General features: G+C 44.0%; 1 protein-coding gene and 1 non-coding gene across 3 annotated transcripts in view; both read left to right on the top strand.

Annotated features, from left to right (window-relative positions):
- The window catches only part of ASB3 (ankyrin repeat and SOCS box containing 3), a 256,125-nt gene that overhangs the window by 213,607 nt on the left and 17,954 nt on the right, over positions 1-24,564 (top strand). The gene's annotated exons all lie outside the window — the stretch shown is intronic.
- On the top strand, positions 700-806 carry LOC112132137 (U6 spliceosomal RNA). The gene has a single exon (XR_002913951.2). It is a non-coding gene; the product is annotated as a U6 spliceosomal RNA (small nuclear RNA).

Consider the following 24,564-nt stretch of genomic DNA (forward strand, 5'->3'; position numbering starts at 1 on the left):
TCAAGAGGCTGAGGCAGGAGAATCACTTGAACCTGGGAGGCAGAGGTTGCAGTGAGGCGAGATCATGCACTCCAGCCTGGGCAACAGAGTAAGACTCCGTCTCAAAAAAAAAAAAAAAAAAAAAAAAAAGAGTGGGCCTGTGGCTAAGGCTGGCATATGGGCATCAGTGGAGATGGAAGTGTTCAGTGGAGATGGAAGTGTTCATGTAAAAAAAAAAGTTCAGCAATTTCTTTTTTTTAAGACAAGGTCTAGCTCTGTCACCCAGGCTAGAGTTTAGTGGTACAATCTTAGCTCACTGCAGCCTCTGCCTCCTGGGGTCAAGTGATCATCCCACCTCAGCCTCCTGAGTAGCTGGGACTACAGGCCTATGACACCACACCTGGCTAATTTTTGTATTTTTTTGTAGAGACAGGGTTTTGCCAAGTTTCCTAGGCTGGTCTCAAAACTCCTGGGCTCAAATGATCTGCCCACCTCAGCCTCCCAAAGTGTTGGGATTACAAACGTGAGCCATCATGCTTGGCCAGGCAATTTCTTATATAGTTAAGCCTTAGGACTACCCTATGACTCAGCAACTCCAAGCCTAGGTATTTACCTATGAGAAATGAAGCATATGTTCACCTGAAGACTTGTAGTTCTCATAGCCTCAAACTGGAAAAAACCCAAAAGTCCACTCTCAGGAGGATGGAAAACAAACTGGTAGTGCTGGCTTCAGGGGCACAGATGCTAACATTGGAGCGATACAGAGAAGATTAACGTGGCCACTGCGCAAGCATGACATGCAAACTCGTAAAGCATTCTTTTAATTTTTCAAATAAGAAAAGAAAACACAAACTGGGGTATATCCATATAATAAACAAATAAAATATGGATAAAAACAGCATGGATGAATCTTGAAAACATTATGTCAAGCGAAAGAAGTCAGATATAAAAGAGTGCAAACTGTATGATTCCATTTACATGAAGCTTTAGAACAGGCAAACCTACTCTATGGTACTAGGAATTAGAACAGTGATTGCCTCTGGGTGGTGGTGGTGAGTTAACTGGAAGGGACACACAGGAACATTTAGTGCTGATGGAAATGTTTTCTGTCTTGACCAGCATTATGGTTACATGGATATACACATTTGTCAAAGTTCATCACTCAAAGCCTATGCATTTTATTGTATGTAAGTGATCTCAATGTGAAAAGAGGAAAAAACAAATTAAAAATAGTTCAGATTTTCTATTCTTTAAGTTTCCTAATTGATTAATGTGTGGTAGCAGTCAACACATTAGTGAATCATTATAGTGTGGAAAAATTTTGCTGTCAATCTAACGGCTTGTTTGTGCTCACCGGGACTCTTAATCCATCAAAAAGAATTTAAGACCCTAATAAATTAGTTGTAGCATTGGAAGAGGACACACAGATACAGTTCCTCACTTTGCCAGGATTGACAGATGCTATTTTGATAAGCAAAGGAGCCATCAGTTCAAGTAGCTGGCCATTAGACCAAAGTAGGGTTTAGGTGAGTGGCAAATTTGTTGAGAGTTGATAGGCTGGCAATTTCACAAACATTTTTTTTCTTCACTCTTTATTGACAGTACTGCTGTATCTAAAATTATGGATGTGTTAGATGTGTCTCCAGTACACTATGCGTTTTGCTTCTGAAGGCCATGTCTGAAAACTCTACTGCAGGTGCTTTGGCTGGTAGGAAAGGCACAAAGCATTTGGTTTCTCCTTCAACAGATGTGGTGAGTAAGCGGTCCTCTTAGAGTCAAGAGAATTAAGGAGATCTAGGAATATAAAACCAGAATAGCGGGCAAGCTCCAGCTGTGTTTAAGTTATAGGTTTGTGAGTCTGGGAGTCTCAGAATCCTAAGAGAAGACCTGAAGATACATATGAGTTCTGATCTGTGGAGATGAGCTGTAATAAATAAGAGTGCTTTCTCTTTAACACTTAAAAATGTTTCAATTCCTTATTTAATATTTGGCTACATTTGTCACTGAAATAAAGTCATATATGTGGAGACTATTGGGCTCTGGAAGGTTTGCTAGGTTATGTTCTTTCCTGTTTATTTCATAAAAGCACTTGTCAGTCTGTTTGGGGGTTTCATTTGGAACTGCAGGTGTGTGTTGCAAACCAGACATAAACTAAATTACAGCATATGCAGAACTGACCCCTTACAAATGGAAAATGCATATTTTCAGCTGACCTCCTCCTCAGGTAACAAGATGTGGGAGAAAAATATTTATTGGAAACGACGTAATTGCCACATTATTCTTTTTAAAGCTGCAACATTCTAATCAAACAGCATTGGTGGGAGAGAATAGCAGAGAAAGAGGAGGGAAATGGAAAGATTTGATCCACAAAGCAGCTCCTTGAGAAACACGTGAAAGCTCTTGGGAGGTCAAATGAACTTTCCTTGTTGTGCTTGATGGCTAGGGTGGGAGGAGAGAAGCAAAAACACAGGAGGTGAGGCTAATTGGAAAACAGAGCAGCAGTCAATGGGATGGGCAGAAGCCATGAAGCCCCAGAAACACCAGCAGTGTCATACTGTGTGTAAAATGAAACCATTGTGGTGATTGGTTGCACAACCAACTTGCAATTTGAGGTTATCCAATTTTTTTAAACAATAAAAGCTAAAAACACTTGAGCAGTAATTCAAGGGCACTCAACGAATTACAGTGAGAAAAGCCATAGATGAAAACATTTGCGTATGTAACTCTTTAAACTTAAAAGTAATTGAAAACATGACATCTATACAATAATTTACAATAGAGTTAAAAGCAAGGTTATGATTTTCCTGGGTGGAGCTGGTTTGCATTTGGTTGCATACTGACACTTGTTTTTATTACAAGACCTGGTAAGAAATAATGAAATACCTGTTGAGAATTTTAACATGATGAAAGCAGTGTGAACAGTACAGTTTAGTGAATTGCATAGATTTCAGAATGAAGAGCTTCTTTTATGAAAGAATGAAGAGCTTACTTTTATGAAAGTAAGTTATTCAAGACTAATTCAGTATTCAACATTATGTCAAGTAGGAGGGTGGGGAATGAGTGTGCATGTGTGTGTGGGTTGTTAAACTTTTTTTTAGGGCAAAATATTTAGTGTAGTGGAAAGGAGTTACCAAACCTTTAAAGTACAGATTGTTCTTTCTTATTAAATAATATTTCTTTTGAGAAGTAAATTTAAAACAAGGTAATTTATACACAGGAAAGCGCTCTAATCTGAAACATAGTTCGATGAATTTTTGCATACATAATATTTATATAATTATCACTCCAGAAAGGTCTCTCATGTCTGTTTATAGTCAAAACTGCTTTGTATTCAAAAGTTACCTCTCTTTGATTTCTATCACCATAGATTAATTTTGCCTTTACTTGAACTCTGTAAGAATGGGATCATTCAGTTTGCACTTATGTTCCATATGATGCTTTCAAAATTCATCCATATTTTTGCAAGTCTCAGTGATTTGTTTATTTTATTGCCATGAGTTATTTTATTCCATTCCCAATTTGTTTACCTATTCTCCTGTTGTTTGAAAAGTTGATTTGTTTTCAGTTTGGGGCTGTGAGGAATGGAGCTATATAAGCATAGTGGTATAAATGTTTTGGGGACATATGTACTCCTTTCCAAGTCCCACCCTAGGGATGATGATTCAGTGGTTCTTGCACCTTTTTCCCCAGCCTCCACAACCTCACGTTCCCTTCCTCCTGTGATTCTGGTTAGACTTGGGAACTTCCACCCAAGACACCAGGTGCCAAACACAGAATACCATTCAGGGAACCAAATTACAAACTTGAAAATGAAAAATTCACATAAAATGTGATTCTGCAAACTGAGAAGATTTATTTTATTTTAATGACCACCAATGGATAGCTGTTTGGCCAGTTGTCCTGCAGTGGAGCTCAACTTGACCTCTTCCTTGTATTGCAGAGCGCTGATACACATTCTGAAGCTTCAGTCTGCCACAATGAGGAAGGAAGACTTGCTGTACTTCCTGATAGGAATGGGAGTGCCCAGTCAAAACACCTTAATTGTCCTCTTTCCCATGCATAATTTCAGATGACTCTTCTGATTTTGGCAAATAGCCACTGAGGTTCCTTACTGAGCTCGCTACAGATTTGGGAACCCTTTCTACCTCTTAAAGCTGCTAACAGCCTTTTGTCATATTTGTTTCCTCAAGAAGTGGCCTCGCAAGATATGAGTTCTCAAGGCCCTCGTTTCCCCTGTTATGCAGGCAAAACTACAGCCCTCGTCTCTGGGGCCCTTCTGGGGCATTTTCCGATGCTATGGCCAGATCTGGGCTAGCTTTGCTCAATGAAGTTCGCTGCTACTCCCAAATCAAGCCTCATTCAAAAATCAAGCTGAGGAACCATTTCACTTAGGAGACAACCTTCCTTTTTATCTCTACGAGGAATGACATTGCAGTTTTGAATGTGATACCTGGACACAGATACTTTCTAGTTTCCCTCACTTTTGATAAAATCCAGCTCTTCAAAGGGCTGCTTTTTTTTGTTTTCCCTACTCAGAGAACCTCTTTGTGGACCTGTACACAGAGTCTCGCTCTGTCGCCCAGGCTGAAGTGCAGTGGCACAATCTCAGCTCACGCCTCCCAGGTTCTAGTGATTCTCATGTGTCAGCATCCCAGTAGCTGGGACTACAGGCGCGTGCCACCACGGTCAGCCAATTTTTTTGTATTTTTAGTAGAGATGGAGTTTTGCCATGTTGCCCAGGTTGGTCTTGAACTCCTGAGCTTAGGCAATCCGCCCATCTAGGTCTGCTAAAGTGCTGGGATTACAGGCATGATCCATCGCGCCCGGCAAGAACCTCTTTGTGGACCTGTACCTTTTTGGTTGTAGAAAATAATTCATCTGCCTCAATTCAAGTAAGGAAATAAATGGACATTTCTAGGTTCTTCTAATTTTCTTTTATCTACTCAGTATTCCATGGGATTACAATTTATCTTTTACTGTGATGCAACATTACAATTTTTCTTGATATTTTTCTGACCAAGTATAATTTTTAAATAAACTGACGCATTCCATTTCTTCCTGTTCAGATGGTCAAATTCAAAACTGCAGTGTTACTTTTCTTAAAGATAAAAAGGGAAGGCTCTCTCCTAAGTGAAGTGGTCCCATAATATGAAGTGGTCCTTTGGAATTAATTGAATCAGTAGCAGCAATTTGAGGCCTGACCAAAGGAAAATTGTAAAGTGGCTAGTGTCCACTGCTTTTTGATTTAGTGTAGGGTTTTCCCCCTTGAAAAGGTAACACTTCTTCACAAAAAGATCTGATACTTATTAACAGTAAGCTGAAAATGACTGAGAACTTTGACATATAGTTATTTTGGAGCATTTTGCATTTTAACACCCATCATACCCAGAAGACAAGTAGGAGGATGTTGGTTGTCAGCCAACATGACTATTCCTAGGTCAATGGGAGCTCTATCCCATAATATGCATAGACGTTGGAGCTGTGAGGCCTTTTGCAGTATGCCTGCTTAGTTATGACTCCACAAGGATGTTCTAGGCATTCTGGATTTCAAATATTCTGGATTTCAAATATTCTCTTAGCGCCCTTTGGAGAAAGAATCTATTTTCGGACTCAGTCGTTTGCTTTGAAGTTCAGTGTTCATACTCGCAGATGACTGGTGGATATAATATTTTCCAGGCATGGAAGAAAACCCAGTCCTGAGTCTCTAATGAACCTAAGTACAGATAAATGAGAAATAAGAATCGAGTTCCTGACAAACTTGGGTTTCAGTCCTCGGTTGTTAGTTGGGGAGCTGGCCATTGTAATAGATTGGGGGAAGACAAAGAAATATCTGAGGAGCAAATTCTGGGTTCATTTTGTGCTTCACTGCTCACCTAAATTCTGGGTCACCAGAAGTGAGGTGCCTCAATATCCCTCCCACACTAGGATTACATTCTGTTTGCCATTTCTACAGAATCTGTCTTTTCTTGGAGCTTTACATCACTCATTTCACCTCAGCTAGTGCCATTAAAACGTTATTAGTATCTCTAGTTTGCAGATGTGGAGTCCAAGTCTTGTATTTTGGGGTCCAGTATGTTTCCCGTCACTGTGTGTTCTTTTTCAAGTAATGGTATAAAATAGTTTGACATTGTATAGTACCTTAAACTTTTAAAATCACTTTCATATTGATTGACTGTAGATCTCTCAAGATGAGGAAAAATGAGTCTAATGTTAAATATCCAGCCCAATGTAACACAAATCATATGTCAGGATCACACTAAAGTGTGGGTCTTCCCACTGGGCACCTGTCTTTACACTACAGATGAGCAGGTCTTCTCTGTGGTAATCTAGGCTCTTTGAAAGTTCTTTATGAATGTGCATACGGATCAAAGTGTCAAAAGATGAGATCTGGGTGTTGAAGAAAATAAAACATGGAAAAGAGAGAAGGAGGGGCTGATTGTTTCAAGAGGCTAAATATTAACAAGGCCTATTATATATTGAATGGTTTCTATGTGCTGGGTGCAGTGCGAAGCCCTCTGTGGACTTTCTCCATGAATCTGAATAATAACCCTGTGATGAAGATCCTATCACCATCTCTGTTTTCCAGATGAAGAAACTGAGGCTTGGAGAAATTAAATAGGCCACCCAAGTTTACACAGTTAAGTACTGGAGCCAGGATTAAAAGCATCATGCTCTATTGCTTCTCATTATTTGAATCCCATAAAAAAGTTCTTGGTCTTGGTCCATGTTTACTAAGCAGAGGCTAGGCTGGCTAGAGTTTATAACTTCTTTGCAACACTTATATTCGAAATCATAAATCAATAAACTACTCCTCTGATTTAATTAAAAATAATAGGTAACCTCTACTGAGTGCTTACTAGGTGCAAGGCTTTGTTCCAAGCACTTTACACATTTAATCCTCACAGCAGTTATCACTCATTTAATCATCACCACAATCTTTGAGGATGTTACTATCTATTAATATCCCTATTTAACAAACAAGGAAATATAGCCCAGAAAGGCTCTGTACTTGGCCCAAGTTTGCAGAGCCAGCAAGTAGTAAAGTCAGTCTGAATCCAGGCAGTCTGGCGTTGGTGTCTAAACTCATAACCACTCTTCTGTACTGGCACTATCTTTATTTTATTTTCTCCTTTTCACATGGTTATGAATTTTCTGAGGTTAAATCAGGGTGAAGAGAAAGGCCTGGCATAGAAATAGAAGTGCCTGAAGGCCAAGGCACAGAGGAGTCACTTTCCCACCTCCCTCTGGGAAGATCTCACTGAATCTGTGTATCCAGTAGGTGCATCGCCTCTTGCATTTACTGTTTATGACAAATGACCAGAGGATCTTATGGGCCTGGGTAAGGTAAGTCTTTCCTAAGAAATAGTCTACTCATGGTATGATGGCACATTTGGTGTCTGAGCCTGCAAGTCCAGGAGAGAAATTCTGAACCATTTTAAAAATATTTTTTAAGCTAATGAATGTCACCCTCTAAGGTTTTTTAGGAGATGGCCTGCTGGTTTCCCTGGAGATACTCTGGGCCCACAATTGTCCATATTTTAAAAGATTCCCCACATGCTCCATCCAATATAATGAAGTGCAAATTATGTAGTGCAGGTGTGATGCTACAAGATCTCAGAAGGCAGGGAGTGTCAGGTGGGTTAGTGACAGCTTCAATTATGTGGAGGCGTTTGAAGGGAAAGAGAAGGGATGAGGCTCGAGTTGAAGATGAGGCAATGGTTGGTGAGGGTGGGGGACACAGGCATAGAGAGAGAGGTTGCCTCTAAGGAGACATCTCTGCTTGGGAGCAGTGAGAACAGGTGAGCAGATAAGGAGAGGCTAGAAGTTCGAGGGAATAGAGAGTTCACAATTAACATTGGAGAGAACAAGGAGCCAACGTCAAGATGAAAGGGGTATTCAAGGGAGATGATTCCAGTAGGAGTGTCTGGTGGTGTGTTTTTGGAGGGCAAGTCATTTGCTCCAAGAGATGTTCAGTAGGGTAAGTTTAGAAACCTGAGAATAAAAATTGAGGTTAAAAGGCCGTGCGCGGTGGCTCACGCCTGTAATCCCAACACTTTGGGAGGCCGAGGCGGGCGGATCACGAGGTCAGGAGATCGAGACCATCCTGGCTAACATGGTGAAACCCTGTCTCTACTAAAAATACAAAAAAATTAGCCAGGCGTGGTGGCGGGCGCCTGTAGTCCCAGCTACTCTGGAGGCTGAGGCAGGAGAATGGTGTGAACCCAGGAGGCGGAGCTTGCAGTGAGCCAAGATCGTGCCACTGCACTCCAGCCTGGGTGACAGAGCAAGACTCCGTCTCAAAAAAAAAAAATTAATAAATAAAATAAAATACAAGGGCTGTCTTCATTTTATTTTATTTACTCTTTTTCACATGGTTATGAATTTTCTGAGGTTAAACCAGGGTGAAGAGAAAGGCCCAAAGTAGAAATAGAGGTGCCTGAATGGCAAGGCAGGGCAGAGCGATCTTCCCACCTCCCCACCTCCCTCTGGGAAGATTTTTCTGGGTCTGTGTGCCCTGTGAGTGTATTGAATCTTACATTTATTGTTCATGACAAATGAGTATTAGTAGCTGTGGACTAATTTAGTCCTAATGAGCCACTAGCCCATTAGAGTTGGAACTATTGCGCCATCCTAGAATTGCACTGAGAGCTGCCCATATTTGGGTGGAGCCATTCTCTGCCCCAGGGCCACTGAGGGGAGACCCATGGGAAGCATCTGCTCAGTGACAGTTTGCTTTTGTGCTGCAGAAGAGGGAGAGGACAATGTCATTTTGTTTTTGGAACTGGTTCCAGGAACAAAGACATTGTGCTTGCTTCTCCTTCTCTGAGCACCTGTTGCTGGATGGTTGAGATTCAGACCTGGACCTGCTTCTACCACTCCTTTGTGCTCCTTGGGCTCATAGTCATAGAGTCAGACTTTTCCTGGAGCAGAATGTGCAGACTCATTAGAATGGCCATCTCCTAATTTCTGTCTTATGGCATCTCTAGTTGTTTACTCTTTAAATGCTGGCATTTTCCATCCAGTGTTCTAGCCTCAGACGTCTCCTCCCCCGACACTTGCATGCTCAGCGTGACATCTTCTAGAACCAGTTCTTCACTACCATCCGTGTGCTGGTGACTTCCATGGTTGTGTCTCCTGTCCAGACTGCCTTCCCAAAGTAGAGTAGGACTGGGAGTCAGGAAAGCTGGTCCTAAAGCACCCCAGGAGCCAGTCACCTTTGTTCTTTTCAGAGACAAAGACTGCAGCCCATCTTTGCCTGCATAGTAAAATAAATGGCCATGATTATTGGTGGGTGGTGGTAGGGGTGGAAGATGAGTAAAGAGAGATGAATCAGTGTAAATTCATCTCCAACACTGGAAAGACAACGGCTAATTCTGCAGTTGGTTGAATCCACGGATGCAGAACCTACGGATACAGAGGCCAACTGTATATATTATATTTATATAACCCTTTTGAATTTTTGCTAAATAAACACACCCATGTAACCGTCACTTAGGTGAAAAATACATTACCACCACCCCACAGGCTTTCCTCTTGCTGTCTTCTGGTCAAGATCCCTTCTCAAAAGGTAACTTATTCTATCTTTACATAAGATTTGTAGCAATGGAATCATACAGCCAGTGCCCTTTTGGGTCTGGATTCTTTCTCTCAACATTATGTTAGATACTTGTGGAAATAGCTGTAGTTCACAAGTACAACAAGATCAAGAACAAATTCATTCTGAATATGCCCAAGTTATGTATCCTGTTTGTTGATAATGAACATTTGTGCTGTTTTCAGTTTCTGGCTATTTCAAATTATGTACTATATTCTTGCGTGTGTCTTTGGTGCTCATAAACATGTATTTCTGTTAGCTATGTTACTTGAAGTGGGAGTGCCGGGTCAAAGGGTATGTGTATTTTCAGATTTAGTAGATAATGATAAACTGTTTTCTAAAGTGGTTTCATCCATTTGCATCCATACCAGCAGCAACGGACAATTTCCATTATTCTATATCCTCACCCACACTTGTTATAGTCTGTTTTGTAACAAAAAATAGCCAATTTGGTGGTGTATAATGACATCGCATTGTGGTTTTAAAGTAGATTTTTGTAATCACTAATAATATTGTATACGATTTTATACGTTCATTAGTTATTTGGATATCCTCTTTTATAAGTATCTTGCCCATTAATTAAGACTGGTTGCTGGGTTTTTAAGTTGATTTCCAGTGTTTTTTAATATAATCAGAATATAAGTCCTTTGTTGAATATCTGTGTTGCAAATGTCTTCTATTTTTCACTCTCTTAAAATTGTCTTTTGATGAACAAAGGCTGTCTTTTGATAAGAAGAATAATATATTCCAATTTATGATCTTTTCCTTTGTGTTTAATTTTTTTTTATGTTCTGTGTAAGAAAGGTTGTAAAGGTATGTTCTTTTGTTATCATCTAGGAGCTTTGCTGTTTTATCTTCCACATTTGAATCCGGCCTTTGTGGAAGTGATGTGTGTGTGCATGACATGTAGTGGGGGATTAAGATTCGTTTTTAAAAATAGGGATATCGGCCAGGTGCAGTGGCTCATGCCCGTAATCTCAGCACTTTGGGATGCTGAGGTGGGCAGATTGCTTGAGTCCAGGAGTTCGAGACCAGCCTGGGCAACATGGCGAAACCCTGTCTCCTCTAAAAATACAAAAATTAGCCAGGGGTGGTGACGTGTGCCTGTAGTCCCAACTGCTCTGGAGGCTGAGGTGGGAAGGTCGCTTGAGCCCAGGATGTCAAGGCTATAGTGAGCCAAGATTGTGCCACCGCACTTCAGCCTGGGCCACAGAGTGAGACCCTGTCTCAAAAAAAAAAAAAAAAAAGAAATGTCTCATTTACTTAGAAACCATTTAATGTAAAGATCATGTTTTCCTCAGCACACTGCCAGTGTTGTTCTCCTTCAAGATTGCAGTGGCTATTGTAGGCCCTTTGAATTTTCCTACCAATTTTTGAATCATCTTGTCATTTTTCACTGAAAAATTTCAGCAAAGGTTTTTGATTGTGATTGCATGGAATCTATAGATCAATATAAAGGAAAAATGATGCCTTTGCAATGTTGAGTCTTCCATTACTTAATTATAAAATTTCCTTTCCCATCTAAGTTTTTATTTTCTCTCAGTAATGTTTTCTTGCTTTCTGTATTGAGTTTTGCACATCTTTCATTAGACAAATTTCATGGTATTAATTTTTTAAATAAAAATATTTAAAAATTACATCATGTTAAAAAGTTTCATTTTCAAATTCTTTTTGGCTGGTAGGTACAGTAATCTTTTCTTACCTGTGTTTTTGATTTCTGGGGTTTCAGTTACCCATAGTCAACTGTGGTCCAAAAATATTAAATGGCAAATTCCAGAAATAAACAATTATAACTTTTGAACTGTGTCATTCTGACTGATGAAATCTTGTGCCAACCTGCTCTGTCCGCCCTGGGATGTGACTATTCTCTTGTCCAGCATGTCCACACTGCCTATGCTACCTGACCACTTAATCACTTAGTGGCTGTCTTGCTTATCATATTGACTGTTGCAGTATCACAACAGTTGATATGTTCGAGTAACCCTTATTTTATTTAATAGTGGTCCCAAAGTGTAAGAGTAGTAATACTGGTAATTCAGATATGCCAAAGAGAAGCCATAAAGTACCTCCTTTAAGTGAAAAGGTTAAGTTTATCATAGGTATGTAGGTATAGGAGAAAACATACCACATATAGGGTTCAATACTATCCATGTTTCAGGCATTTACTGTGGGGCTTGGAATGTATTCTCTATGGATAAAGCGGGAAGGAGGGTGACTGTACATAAAAATACTTTTTTCTTGGACTTTGTATCAGCAACTTTGCTAAATTCACTTATTAATTCTAATAAGTCATATATGTGTTCTTCTGGATTTCTACATGTCATCTGTGAATACTGACAATTTCATTTTTTCCTTTCCATTTCTTATACCATTTATTTCTTTTTCTTGTTTTGTTCCATTGGTTAGCTCAAGGTTGAATTAAAGTGGTGATTGCTGGCATTCCTGTTATATTCCAGATCTCAGGGGTAAAGCTTTTAATATTTTATTGTTAAATATAGTGTTTGTCATAGGTTTTAAAAATATACACTTCATTAAATTAAGGAAGTTTCTTTCTAATTTTGCTGACATCTAAAAAAATCACAAATGGATGTTGAATCTTATCAGATATTTTTATGCATCTATTGGGATGAAAATATGAGTTTTTTTCTTTATTCTGTGAATGTGGTAAGTTACATTAATTTTCAAATGTAAAACCAACCCTAAGTTCCTAGAATGAACTCAGTTTCATATATTGCTAAATTCCATTTATTTAGAATATTTGCATCTATATTCATAAAAGAGATTGGCTTGTCTTTTTTCTTTTAATGTCCTTGTCAAGTTTTGCTGTCAATGTTATGCTAGTCTTGTAAAAGGAATTGGGAAGTGTTCTTTCTTTTTATATTCTCTAGAAAAGCCTGTGTAATATTGGCATTATTTCTTCCTTAATTATTTGGAAGAATTCACTGGTGAAAGTCTCTGGGCTTTTTATTTGTGGAAGGTTTATAAATTATGGATGCTTTTTAGAATAGATTCCAGTTCAATAGTTGACATGGATTAAATATTTGTCCCCCTAAATCTCATGTTGATATGTAATCCCCAGTGTTGGAGGTAGGGCCTGGTGGGAAGTGCTTGGGTATTACGGCTGGATCCCTCATGCCTTGGTGCTGTTCTCTCAATAGTGAGTGAGTTCTTGCAGAATCTCGTTGTTTAAAAGCATGTGGCACATCCCTCTCCCCCTTTCTGTCTTGCTCCTACTCCCACCATGTGAGACATTTGCTCCTGCTTCATGACGCACCACGATTGTAAGCTTCCTGAGACCCTCACCAGAAGCCAAGCAGATGCTGGTGCCATGCTTCCTGTGTAGTCTACAAACCTGTGAACTAATTATCCTCTTCTCTTTATAAATTACCCAGTCCTGGTATTTCTTTACAGTAATGTAAGAATGGCCTAATACACTGGTAATATTCTCTACATCCCAATCTATTTTCACAAAAATATTTAACAGTTATTTCAATATCTAACTCCAATATTTGGATTGCTGCTGGGTCTGCTCCTTTTGTATTTTAGCATTTTATGCTTATTTGGTGTTTCTTCTTGCCATGTCTGTTAAGTTTCCGTTTAATGTCAGGCTTTGTGTATCAAAATTTATAGGTAATGTTGCAGATGTGTTATTCTTCCAGAGAAGATGTGATTTTCTTTCAGCCAGCAGACCCTGTTAGAGTAGCAATAGATCTCCTTGATCCAATAAATGATGAACATGATTTAAGCCTGGGTTTCAGTAAGATTGGTAGCAATGCTCCTTTTTAATATCTCTGGTTCTGGTAATTTATTTTCTTTTTTCCCCCCTTGGTCAGTGTATTAGTTTCCTGTGGTTACTGAAACTAATTCCCACAAACTGGATGGCTTAAAATAACATAAATTTATTCTCTCACAGTTCTGGATGCCAGAAGTCCAAAGTTGAGGTGTTGGCAAAGCCATGAACCCTCTGAAGGCTCTAAGAGAGAAACCATTCCTTGCCCTTCCAGCTTCTAGTAGCTCCAGGCATCCCTTGGCTTGTGGCCCCATCACTCCAATCTCTGCCTCCATGGTCACATTGCCTTTTCTTCTTCTGTCTTAACACTCCCACTTATTCTCTCTTGTAAGGATACATGTTATTGCATTTAGGGCCCACCTGTGTAATTCAAGATAATCTCCTTCCTTCAAGGTTATTAACTTGATTACATCATTTGTTTCAGAAGGTAGTATTCAGTCTTTCGCCATATTAGGTAATATTCACAGACCTCAGGGATTAGGTTACAGACATGACTTTTTGGGGGACACCGTTCAGTTCACTATAGTCAATTTTGTTGTTTTATTCAAAGAACTGTTTGTTTCATAGATTTTTTCCCCTATATAATTTGTTTTCTATTTTGTTGATATCTGCTCTAGTCTTTATATTTACTTTCTTTTGCTTGCTTTAGGTTTGTTATTCTTATTTTAGTGTCTTAAGAGAAAAGCTAAGTTTACAGATTTAAGACCTTTTTGCTGTTCTGATAAAGGCTTTTAATCTGTGAAGTTCTCTCTAAGCATTGTTTTAGTACTGCAGCCCATAAATTTCTGCAGTTGCACTTGCTTCAAATTCTTCTCTAATTCTTTTTGTAATTTATTTTTTGACCCATAGATTATTTAGGAGTATGTTGTTTAATTTCCAAATATTTGGGAATTTCATATTTAGTTCTATTGTAGTCAGAAAATATTTTATGATTTTATTCATGTTAAATTTATTAAAACTTATTTTATAATCTAGCATATGGTAGACCCTGAAGAATATCTCATACATGCTTGAAAAGAATGTATATTCTGCAGTCATTGGGTAGAACATTCTACATATCACTTAGGCTAAGTTTGTAAGTAGTATTGTCTAAGTCTCCTTTATACTCAACGAATTTCCATTTGGTCTATGAACTATGGAGAATGGGATATGACAATCTCTAACTATTATTGTTGTCATTTTTCTTTTGGTTTTTCAGATTTTGCTTCATATGTATTGAGATTCTGTTGTTAGGTGTGTAAACATTTCTTATAAATTACATGCTTTCACCGTTTTATCCATAATATTTCTTAAAAATCTATTTTGTCTGATAATAATATAGCCACTTGGCTATCTTATATATACTGTTTGTAATAGTGGTTCATCTTTTCTTATCCTTTTGTTATCAACCTATATATGTCTTTGAATGTATGGTATCTGTCTTATAGATAGTATATACAGGTTGAGCATCCCAAATATGAAAATCTGAAATCCATAATGCTCTAAAATCTGAAACTGTTTGAGTGCAAACATGATGCTTAAAGGAAATGCTCATTGGAGTATTTTTTATTTCAAATTTTTCATTTGGGATGCTCAACTGGTAAATAGTGCAAATATCCCCAAATCGGAAAAAATCAGAAATCCGAAACACTTCTGGCCCCAGCATTTCAGATAAGGCATGCTCAACTTGTAGTTGCTTCTTGCTTTTTTAATCAGTCAGGCAATTTTTGCCTTTTAATTAAATAATTTAGTACCTACTTTTTTAGTGTAATTATTAATATGATCAGATTTACATTTGACATTTTTCTTTGTTTTCTGTGTCTAATGTATTTTTTGTTTTTCTGTTCCTGTTTACAGCTGTCTTTTATGTGCAGTAATTTAGTGTATCAATTAGATCTCCCGGTAGATTTATTTAACATGGATGCATATATGTAGTGATATACATATATATATGTATTTTCTTAGTGGTTGCTCTAGGAATTACAATATACTTTCTAATTCTTCACAACCGACTTCAGAATAATACTGACAATTTTGGTAAAAAATAAAAACCTTGAGCTCCAGTCCAGCAGAGAGCATGGTGAGATGCAGAGCACGGTGTGCTCCTCCAGGGCCCTCTGGGTAGCAGGTGAGCTGGGGGGCCCCAGGACAGGCTGCACCCTCTGCCCTGCAGACACCCGGGGCCTTTGCTGTGGCTACCCATTGGCCAGGCCGAGGCCTTGAAGCAATGGTGAACCTCTCTTCCCTACCTCACCTTGGTGAATAATGGTGGTGGCCTCTCCAAGCCTGGACCCCACTGGCCGCTGCTGGGTATCCCAGCTGAACCCTGCTGAGCCTACATGAAAGCCCCATCAAGCTGCTGGGATGCAGCATTTTTTGATGGCAGTGGGAATGGCAGGCTGGGAAGCATGGTGATTATCCAAATGCGGCAAATGCCATTAGGGTGTGGAGGGCCTGGGAAGGAGGTCTATGGACACAGGCAGGTTTGATCACCTCTTTAGGCCATGGAGCTGTGCAGATCTGGGTCCCAGGTGACTGCTCTGTTTCAATGGATGAGATCTGTTGTTATGAGATCTTGGGGTGTCGCTTTTCTGGCTGGGAAACTCTGTGGCTAGTTGTGCCTTTGCCTGAGTTTTGCTTGGGCCCACTGGGCTTGTTCCGCCCACTTGGCCTAGCAGGCTGCGCTTGGCTCATGCTACCAGCCTGGATCTCATGCCTCCAAGGGAGACTGCAGGTCAGTCATGGAGTGGTGAGGGGTGTGTGAGTGAGTGTGGGGTCACACAGACACACCTGCTGATGCTACAGGGTGGGCGGCTCCAGATGCTGGCCTGGGTGCTGTTTCTCTGAGAGGCTGTGGCTGGACCAGGTGCACTACAAGCTGCTTCCCTGGCTGGCACTGAAGAATGTGGTAGTGCCCAGAAGTTTGGAGATGCAAGGAACCACAGGGCCCAAAGAAGGAGTCACAGCCCTGGCTTGGGGAACTCCCAGGTCTGGGCTCCCTGAAGGGCCGCAGCTCTTCTCTCCTTCTCTTTACCCACAATGTGGTGAGCAAGGGGCATATTTCAGCTCTGTTTTTGTTATAGCTCTTTTAGCCTTACCACTCAGGAGGTCCCAAGTTCTTGTCCTGTGACCAGGAAGAATGAGGTGTGCAGATAAGAGGAGGGTGAGCAAGATGAAGAGGAGCTTTATTCAGCAATAGAGCAGCTCAGAGGAAACCCGCAGTAGGCCGCTCCTCTCCATAGCCAGGGTGTCCCAAAGAGTGTTCAGCTCTCAGCAGAAAGGGCAGCTCCTTTCTGCAGCTGGTCAGCCCATCGTCTCTTCAGCTCTCAGCAGAGAGGGTAGCTCCTCTCTGCTAGGCAGGTCATCCTGATGAGCATCCAGCTCTCAGCAGAGAGGGTGGTTCCTCTTTGCAGCTGGTCATCCCATCATCTCCCCATCGTCTCTCTGTCCTCTGTTTGAGTCTGACTGAGTCTGGGGTTTTTATGGGCCACAGAGGAGAGGAAGTGTGTGCTGATTGGTTCATGGGTGACCATGGATGGGCCCAGAAAAAAGCACCTCAAGTTCCCCCGCTGGGTTGTGGGACCAGTGGCCCAGCCCCTAGGCTTCAGGCCCTCTCTGGCTTGAAAGTTGGGCTTCACTGGTGACCCTCCCCCTTCTGCCCAGGAGCCTGTCTGCCTCCTGCTGCTGTTCATGGTGCCCAGGCTGTTCATGCCAAGGGGAAACTGCAGGCCAGTGCTGGCCTGTCCTCAGTGTCCCCTTGGCCTCCCTCCCATGCTTGTGGGCACCCAAAGTCTGGAGGGGGCTGAGGTGGCAGCGGGCTTGTATGTCAGTACTGCCCTGAGTGTGTGCACCCCCAGCCAGGCTGTGACAGTGCCTGGGCTTGGCCCTGCCCTTGCTCCAAGATTGGAGTGGGTGCCAACAATGAGGATTGCTGCCAGGCAGCAGGAGCAGGCACACTTAAGCCTGCAGGGGGAAGGGGGTGCTTGCTGGGCCCTGAGAGTGCAGAGATGCCTGAGTCCACAGCCATGTCAGGTTGGCTGCAGCTGCACCTAGGGAGCTCCTGCCCTGCCAACTCTGAAGGGCCAGGGCTTCTGCTTGTCCCTGGCTCCTGTAGGCTTCGTGGAGTGTGCAGCCCTGGCCATGCCTCCTTGCAGCCTGGGGCAGGGGCTCCAGGTCCTTCCTGGCCCTGGGCTGGCATCCAGGACAGGGGTGACATCGCCACAAGTTCTTTTCATGGCCCTGGTGCTCAGTGGCGGTCCTGGGCTCCTCCTCACTTGGCTCATAGCCCTACTCCATGTGGTGCCTCTGGGAGTGGATTGGGGACCCTAGTCTTGACCGTTGGGAGCATCAGGCTCAGCAGTCACCCTGATGTGGGGCAGACCCTGGGGACATTGCCCCATGCAGAGCCTCCTCCCAAGGCGCAGGAACCCAGCATGATCGGCGGGGTGGGTGTCCCTGACTTGTTTTACTTACCTGTGTCTATAGTGTACATATAGGACGAATGAAACCTAATTTACAAATCCAGTGCTTGTAGATGTTAAAGAGGTTGCCAGTGTATGTCCAAAGTAGTTAGTAAACTAATATATTTTGTACATTTTGTTTCAAAAGTCCTAGGAAAGATTGTCTTCTGAAAGTGTGAGCATTCTTGCCCACTGGGTTGATGGATATATGAAGGGTTCTAGGTCAGAATGTTCATATTTGGAAGACTCTTTCAAATTATAACTGTTGTTACATGTTTGCAGTTTATTCAAGAATGCTGTGTGGAGTGGACGAATTAACTCCTTACTTGAAACATCTAGTCTATCTAGATGTTTAGAGGTGCCCAGTGTATGTTAAATGTAGAGGTAGTAAAATACCACTTTGTAAATATCTTTTTGCTAAAATTCATGGGAAATGTTGTCTTTTGGAAATTGAATTGTGAAGCCACTTTTGTGAGCAGTATAGTACTGTCTATACTTGTTCAATGGTTCAGAGGAGGTAGAAGAGAAGAAATTGCCAAAAGTAATATGCTAGTGTGTTCATAATTGGACATTTTCAGACACCATTTTTCTGTATGTTTCATGCATTTTGTTTTGCTCTGTATATAGTGTATATAATGGACAAATGAGTCCTAATTTTGTGACATTTAGTCCCTAGATGTTAAAGAGGTTGGCCAGTGTATGACAGAGTACTTAGTAAAATTAGCATATTTTGTAAAATAAATAAATAAATAAAAACCTTGGGTATGGTGGCTCATGTCTTTAATCTTGGCACTTCACAAGGTTGAGGCAGGAAGATTCCTTGAGCCCACAATTTGAGACCAACCTGGGCAACAAAGTGATATCCCATCACTACAAAAAATTTAAAAATTAGCTGGGTGTGGTGGTGCACACATGTGGTCCCAGCTACACGGGAGGCTGAGTCAGGAGGATCACTTGAGCCCAGGAGGCCGAGTCTGCAATGAGCCATTTTTGTGTCACTACACCCTAGCCTGAATGACAGAATAAGATCCTGTCTCAAAAAAAAAAAAAAAAAAAGAAAGAAAAACAAGACAAAACCTTGCTTCAATATAGCTCCATTTTTTCCCCATTACTTCATACTGTTACTGTTACATATATTACATCTCTATATGTTATAAATTGAACCATACAATGTTATAATTCTTTTTAGAATAAAAATCACATATTTTGTCAAGGAATTTAAACAAAGAAATGAGGAAAATATATTAGTAATCTTTCATGTTAACTCATATATTTACCATATTCAATGCACTTCATTTCTTCTTATGGATTTAAGTTATTGTTTGGTGTCATTTTCTATCAGGATGAAGAACTTTAGAATATCTGGTAAGGCAGGTTTCTAGCAATAACTTTTCTGTGTTTGTTTCTTGGGAATATCTTTATCTTGCCTCTATTTTTGAGATAGTTTTGCTGAGTATAGAATCCTCAGTTGACAATTTTTTCTTTTCTTCAGCATATGGACTATTCCCCTGTTTTTGGCTCCCATTGTTTCAGATGAGAAGTCAGCTCATATTAATGGTCTCTTGTACACGATGAATTATTTTTGTCTTTCTATTTAAATGAATTATTTCTCTCTCTTTTTGGCTCTCAATGATATGAGTATGATGAGATAGGTGTACGCATCTAAATTTATCCTACTTGAGATTGGTTTAGATCCTTAGATGTGTAGATACATTTCTTAAAAAAAATTTCCCACAAAATTTTTAAAAATATTTTTCTGCCTCTTTCTCTTTCTCTCCTTTCTTCCTGAGATTCCCATTAAATGTATGCTGATATACTTGATGTTGTCCTACAGGTGTTGAAAGCTCTATTCATTTTTCTTTAATCTTTTTTTCTCTGATCTTCAGATTAGATAATTTCTATTGATTTATTTTCAGTCATTAACCTACCATTGAGCTATTCTAGTCAGTTTTTTATTTCAATTGTTATACTTTTCAGCTCCTAAATTTTCATTTAGTTCTTAAAAAATTGTCTCTTTATTGAGATTTTCTACTTATTGCTTTATTGTTAAACAATAGGTAGTTTAATTTCTTTGTAACAGTCGTCACTGAATAAAAATATCTTACTGAATTAGTTATCTTTTTCCTTCTCTACTGTCTGCACTCCCCACCCCACCCCCACTTCAATAGAAGGAAAGCTAGGTATCTTATTTGTCCTGTACATCCCTCTTTCCCTAGCACCTACATAATGCCTGGACCATAGTAGGTGCTCCATAAGATAGTTATTAAATGAACACACGAGAACTTCACAAGGTAGAGTTTTTTTAAAACCCTGTGTTATACATGAGAAAATTCAGAGAGGTTAGGAAACTTGCTCAAAGTCACACAGCAAATAAATGGAAAAAACTGGTAATTTGCCCACAGAGTGTCTTTACCAAAACCATTTGCAAGGCTGCTGTTGGAAAGGAAGGCAAGTCACACTGAAGCCTAACAGGTGTGCTACATAAAAAGTTTGCTGTTTGTACTAGTATTTACTGATACTGTACTGATATAAGATGCAATGAGATATATAAAACGAGCAAAGAAGCCAATTTCTGGTCTCACTGCAAAAGGAAAAGGAAAGCAAAACAAAACAAAACAGAAGCAAAGGAACCAATCTCTGGTCTTACTGCAATTGTCCTGGGTAAATTATAGCATACCCAGGAAACTTACCTCTCTCAGTCAGGTACTGCCAACTGCATGGAAAGTCAGAAGAGCTGTAGAATTCTTTTTTTTTTTTTTTTTTTTTTTTTTTTAATGGTATTTTCTTTTTTTTTTTTTTTGAATTTGTAGTCCTTTATTACCACCATCCCAATGCCTTGCACACAGAAAGTTTTCACTGAAAGGTTTTCATACATAAGAAATCAAGGTGAACAATACCGATAATGGACAAGTTACTTTACCAAAGTCCTCAAATTAAAATTTCCACAATGATAAACCACAGCTCCTTCAAAATCCAGGTCATGGCTCACTTTCTCCAGAAAACATTCTCTTTTATCCCTTGTTTCCTTAATTCTTATTTCTTGATTTTTATTAGGGATATGACAGTGCATACCTTGACTAAAGAAGCTGTTTTTAATGTTAATGTTATACATGTTTCTTTTTCTTTTTCTTTCTTTTTTTTTTTTTTTTTTTTTTTTTTTTGTTGGTTGCACAATCTGCATTTAATGCCACTGATCTGGATACTTAAAAATGGTGAGGATGGTAAATTTTATGTTATGCGTATTTTTTTTTTTTTTTTTTAAATTTATGAAGTATTTATTGATGATTCTTGGGTGTTTCTCGGAGAGGGGGATATGGGAGGGTCATAGGATAATAGTGGAGAGAAGGTCAGGAGATAAACACATGAACAAAGGTCTCTGGTTTTCCTAGGCAGAGGACCCTGCGGCCTTCTGCAGTGTTTGTACCCCTGGGTACTGGAGATTAGGGAGTGGTGATGACTCTTAAAGAGCATGCTGCCTTCAAGCATCTGTTTAACAAAGTACATCTTGCACCGCCCTTAATCCATTTAACCCTGAGTTGACACAGCATATGTTTCAGAGAGCATGGGGCTGGGGGAAAGGCCATAGATCAACAGCATCCCAAGGCAGAAGAATTTCTCCTAGTCAGAACAAAATGGAATCTCCTATGCCCACCCCTTTCTACACAGACACAGCAACAATCTGATCTCTCCTTCCTTTCCCCACACTTCCCCCCCACTTCCTTTCAACAAAACCGCCATCGTCCTCATGGCCGGCTCCCGATGGTCGCTGTCTCTTCGGAGCTGTTGGGTACACCTCCCAGACAGGGCTGCCGGGCAGAGGCGCTCCTCGCTTCCCAGACGGGGCCGCCCGGGCAGAGGCGCTCCTCACTTCCCAGACGGGGCCGCCCGGGCAGAGGCGCTCCTCTCCTCCCAGACGGGGCGGCCGGGCAGAGGCGCTCCTCGCTTCCCAGACGGGGCCGCCCGGGCAGAGGCGCTCCTCGCTTCCTCCCAGACCGGGTGGCAGCCGGGCAGAGGCGCTCCTCACCTCCCAGATGGGGCGGCCGGGCAGAGGCGCTCCTCACTTCCCAGAGGGGGCGGCCGGGCAGAGGCGCTCCTCACTTCCCAGACCGGGCGGCCGGGCAGAGGCGCTCCTCACTTCCCAGATGGGGCGGCCGGGCAGAGGCGCTCCTCACTTCCCAGACCGGGCGGCCGGGCAGAGGCGCTCCTCACTTCCCAGATGGGGCGGCCGGGCAGAGACGCTCCTCACTTCCTCCCAGATGGGGTGGCGGCCGGGCAGAGGCGCTCCTCACCTCCCAGACAGGGCGGCCGGGCAGAGGCGCTCCTCACTTCCCAGACTGGGCGGCCGGGCAGAGGCGCTCCTCACTTCCCAGACTGGGCGGCCGGGCAGAGGCGCTCCTCACCTCCTAGACGGGGTGGCCAGGCAGAGGCGCTCCTCACTTCCCAGACGGTGTGGCGGCTGGGCAGAGGCGCTCCTCCCTTCCCAGATGGGGCAGCCAGGCAGAGGCGCTCCTCACTTCCTCCCAGACGGGGTGGCGGCCAGGCAGAGGCGCTCCTCACTTCCCAGAGGGGGCGGCCGGGCAGAGGCGCTCCTCACTTCCTCCCAGACGGGGTGGCGGCTGGGCAGAGGCACTCCTCACCTCCCAGACGGGGCGGCCGGGCAGAGGTGCTCCTCATCTCCCAGACGGGGCGGCCGGGCAGAGGTGCTCCTCACTTCCCCCCAGACGGGGTGACGGCCGGGCAGAGGCACTCCTCACCTCCCAGACGGGGCGGCCAGACAGAGGCGCTCCTCACTTCCCATACGGGGTGGCAGCCGGGCAGAGGCGCTCCTCACTTCCCAGATGGGGCAGCTGGGCAGAGGTGCTCCTCACTTCCTCCCAGACGGGGTGGCGGCCAGGCAGAGGCGCTCCTCACTTCCCAGACTGGGCGGCCGGGCAGAGGCCCTCCTCACTTCCCAGACTGGGCGGCCGGGCAGAGGCGCTCCTCACTTCCCAGACTGGGCGGCCGGGCAGAGGCGCTCCTCACCTCCTAGACGGGGTGGCCAGGCAGAGGCGCTCCTCACTTCCCAGACGGTGTGGCGGCTGGGCAGAGGCGCTCCTCCCTTCCCAGATGGGGCAGCCAGGCAGAGGCGCTCCTCACTTCCCCCCAGACGGGGTGGCGGCCAGGCAGAGGCGCTCCTCACTTCCCAGAGGGGGCGGCCGGGCAGAGGTGCTCCTCACTTCCTCCCAGACGGGGTGGCGGCTGGGCAGAGGCACTCCTCACCTCCCAGACGGGGCGGCCGGGCAGAGGTGCTCCTCATCTCCCAGACGGGGCGGCCGGGCAGAGGTGCTCCTCACTTCCCCCCAGACGGGGTGACGGCCGGGCAGAGGCACTCCTCACCTCCCAGACGGGGCGGCCGGACAGAGGCGCTCCTCACTTCCCATACGGGGTGGCAGCCGGGCAGAGGCGCTCCTCACTTCCCAGATGGGGCAGCCGGGCAGAGGCGCTCCTCACTTCCTCCCAGATGGGGTGGCGGCCGGGCAGAGGCGCTCCTCACTTCCCAGACGGGGCGGCCGGGCAGAGGTGCTCCTCACTTCCTCCCAGACGGGGTGGCGGCCGGGCAGAGGCGCTCCTCACCTCCCAGACGGGGTGGCCGGGCAGAGGCGCTCCTCCCTTCCCAGACGGAGTGGCCAGGCAGAGGCGCTCCTCACCTCCCAGAGTGGGCGGCCAGGCAGAGGCGCTCCTCACTTCCCAGAGTGGGCGGCCGGGCAGAGGCGCTCCTCACTTCCCATAGGGGGTGGCAGCCAGGCAGAGGCGCTCCTCACTTCCCAGATGTGGCAGCTGGGCAGAGGTGCTCCTCACTTCCTCCCAGACGGGGTGGCGGCCAGGCAGAGGCGCTCCTCACCTCCCAGACGGGGCGGCCGGGCAGAGGCGCTCCTCACCTCCCAGACGGGGCGGCTGGGCAGAGGCGCTCCTCACCTCCCATAAGGGGCGGCTGGGCAGAGGCGCTCCTCACTTCCCATATGGGGTGGCAGCCGGGCAGAGGTGCTCTTCACTTCCCAGACAGGGTGGCGGCCAGGCAGAGGCGCTCCTCACCTCCCAGATGGGGCAACCGGGCAGAGGCGCTCCTCACTTCCTCCCAGACGGGGTGGCGGCCGGGCAGAGGCGCTCCTCACCTCCCAGAAGGGGTGGCCAGGCAGAGGCGCTCCTCACCTCCCAGACGGGGCGGCCGGGCAGAGGTGCTCCTCATCTCCCAGACGGGGCAGCCGGGCAGAGGCGCTCCTCCCTTCCTCCCAGACGGCGTGGCAGCCGGGCAGAGGCGCTCCTCACATCCCAGACGATGGGCGGCCGGGCAGAGGCGCTCCTCACTTCCCAGATAGGGCGGCCGGGCAGAGGGGTTCCTCACATCCCAGACGATGGGCGACCAGGCAGAGATGCTCCTCACTTTCTAGACGGGGTGGCGGCGGGCAGAGGCTGTAATCTTAGCACTTTAAGAGGCCAAGGCAGGAGGCTGGTAGGTGGAGGTTGCAGCGAGCCGAGATCACACCACTGCACTCCAGCCTGAGCACCATTGAGCATTGAGTTAGCGAGACTCCGTCCGCAATCCCAGCACCTCGGGAGGCCGAGGCAGGCAGATCACTCGAGGCCAGGAGCTGGAGACCAGCCCGGTCAACACGGCGAAACCCCGTCTCCACCAAAAATACAAAAACCATTCAGGCGTGGCGGCGCGCGACCGCAATCCCAGGCACTCGGCAGGCCGAGGCAGGAGAGTCACCGGAGCCCGA

Source organism: Pongo abelii, chromosome 12, assembly GCF_028885655.2.
Source record: "Pongo abelii isolate AG06213 chromosome 12, NHGRI_mPonAbe1-v2.0_pri, whole genome shotgun sequence".
Lineage (NCBI taxonomy): Eukaryota > Metazoa > Chordata > Mammalia > Primates > Hominidae > Pongo > Pongo abelii.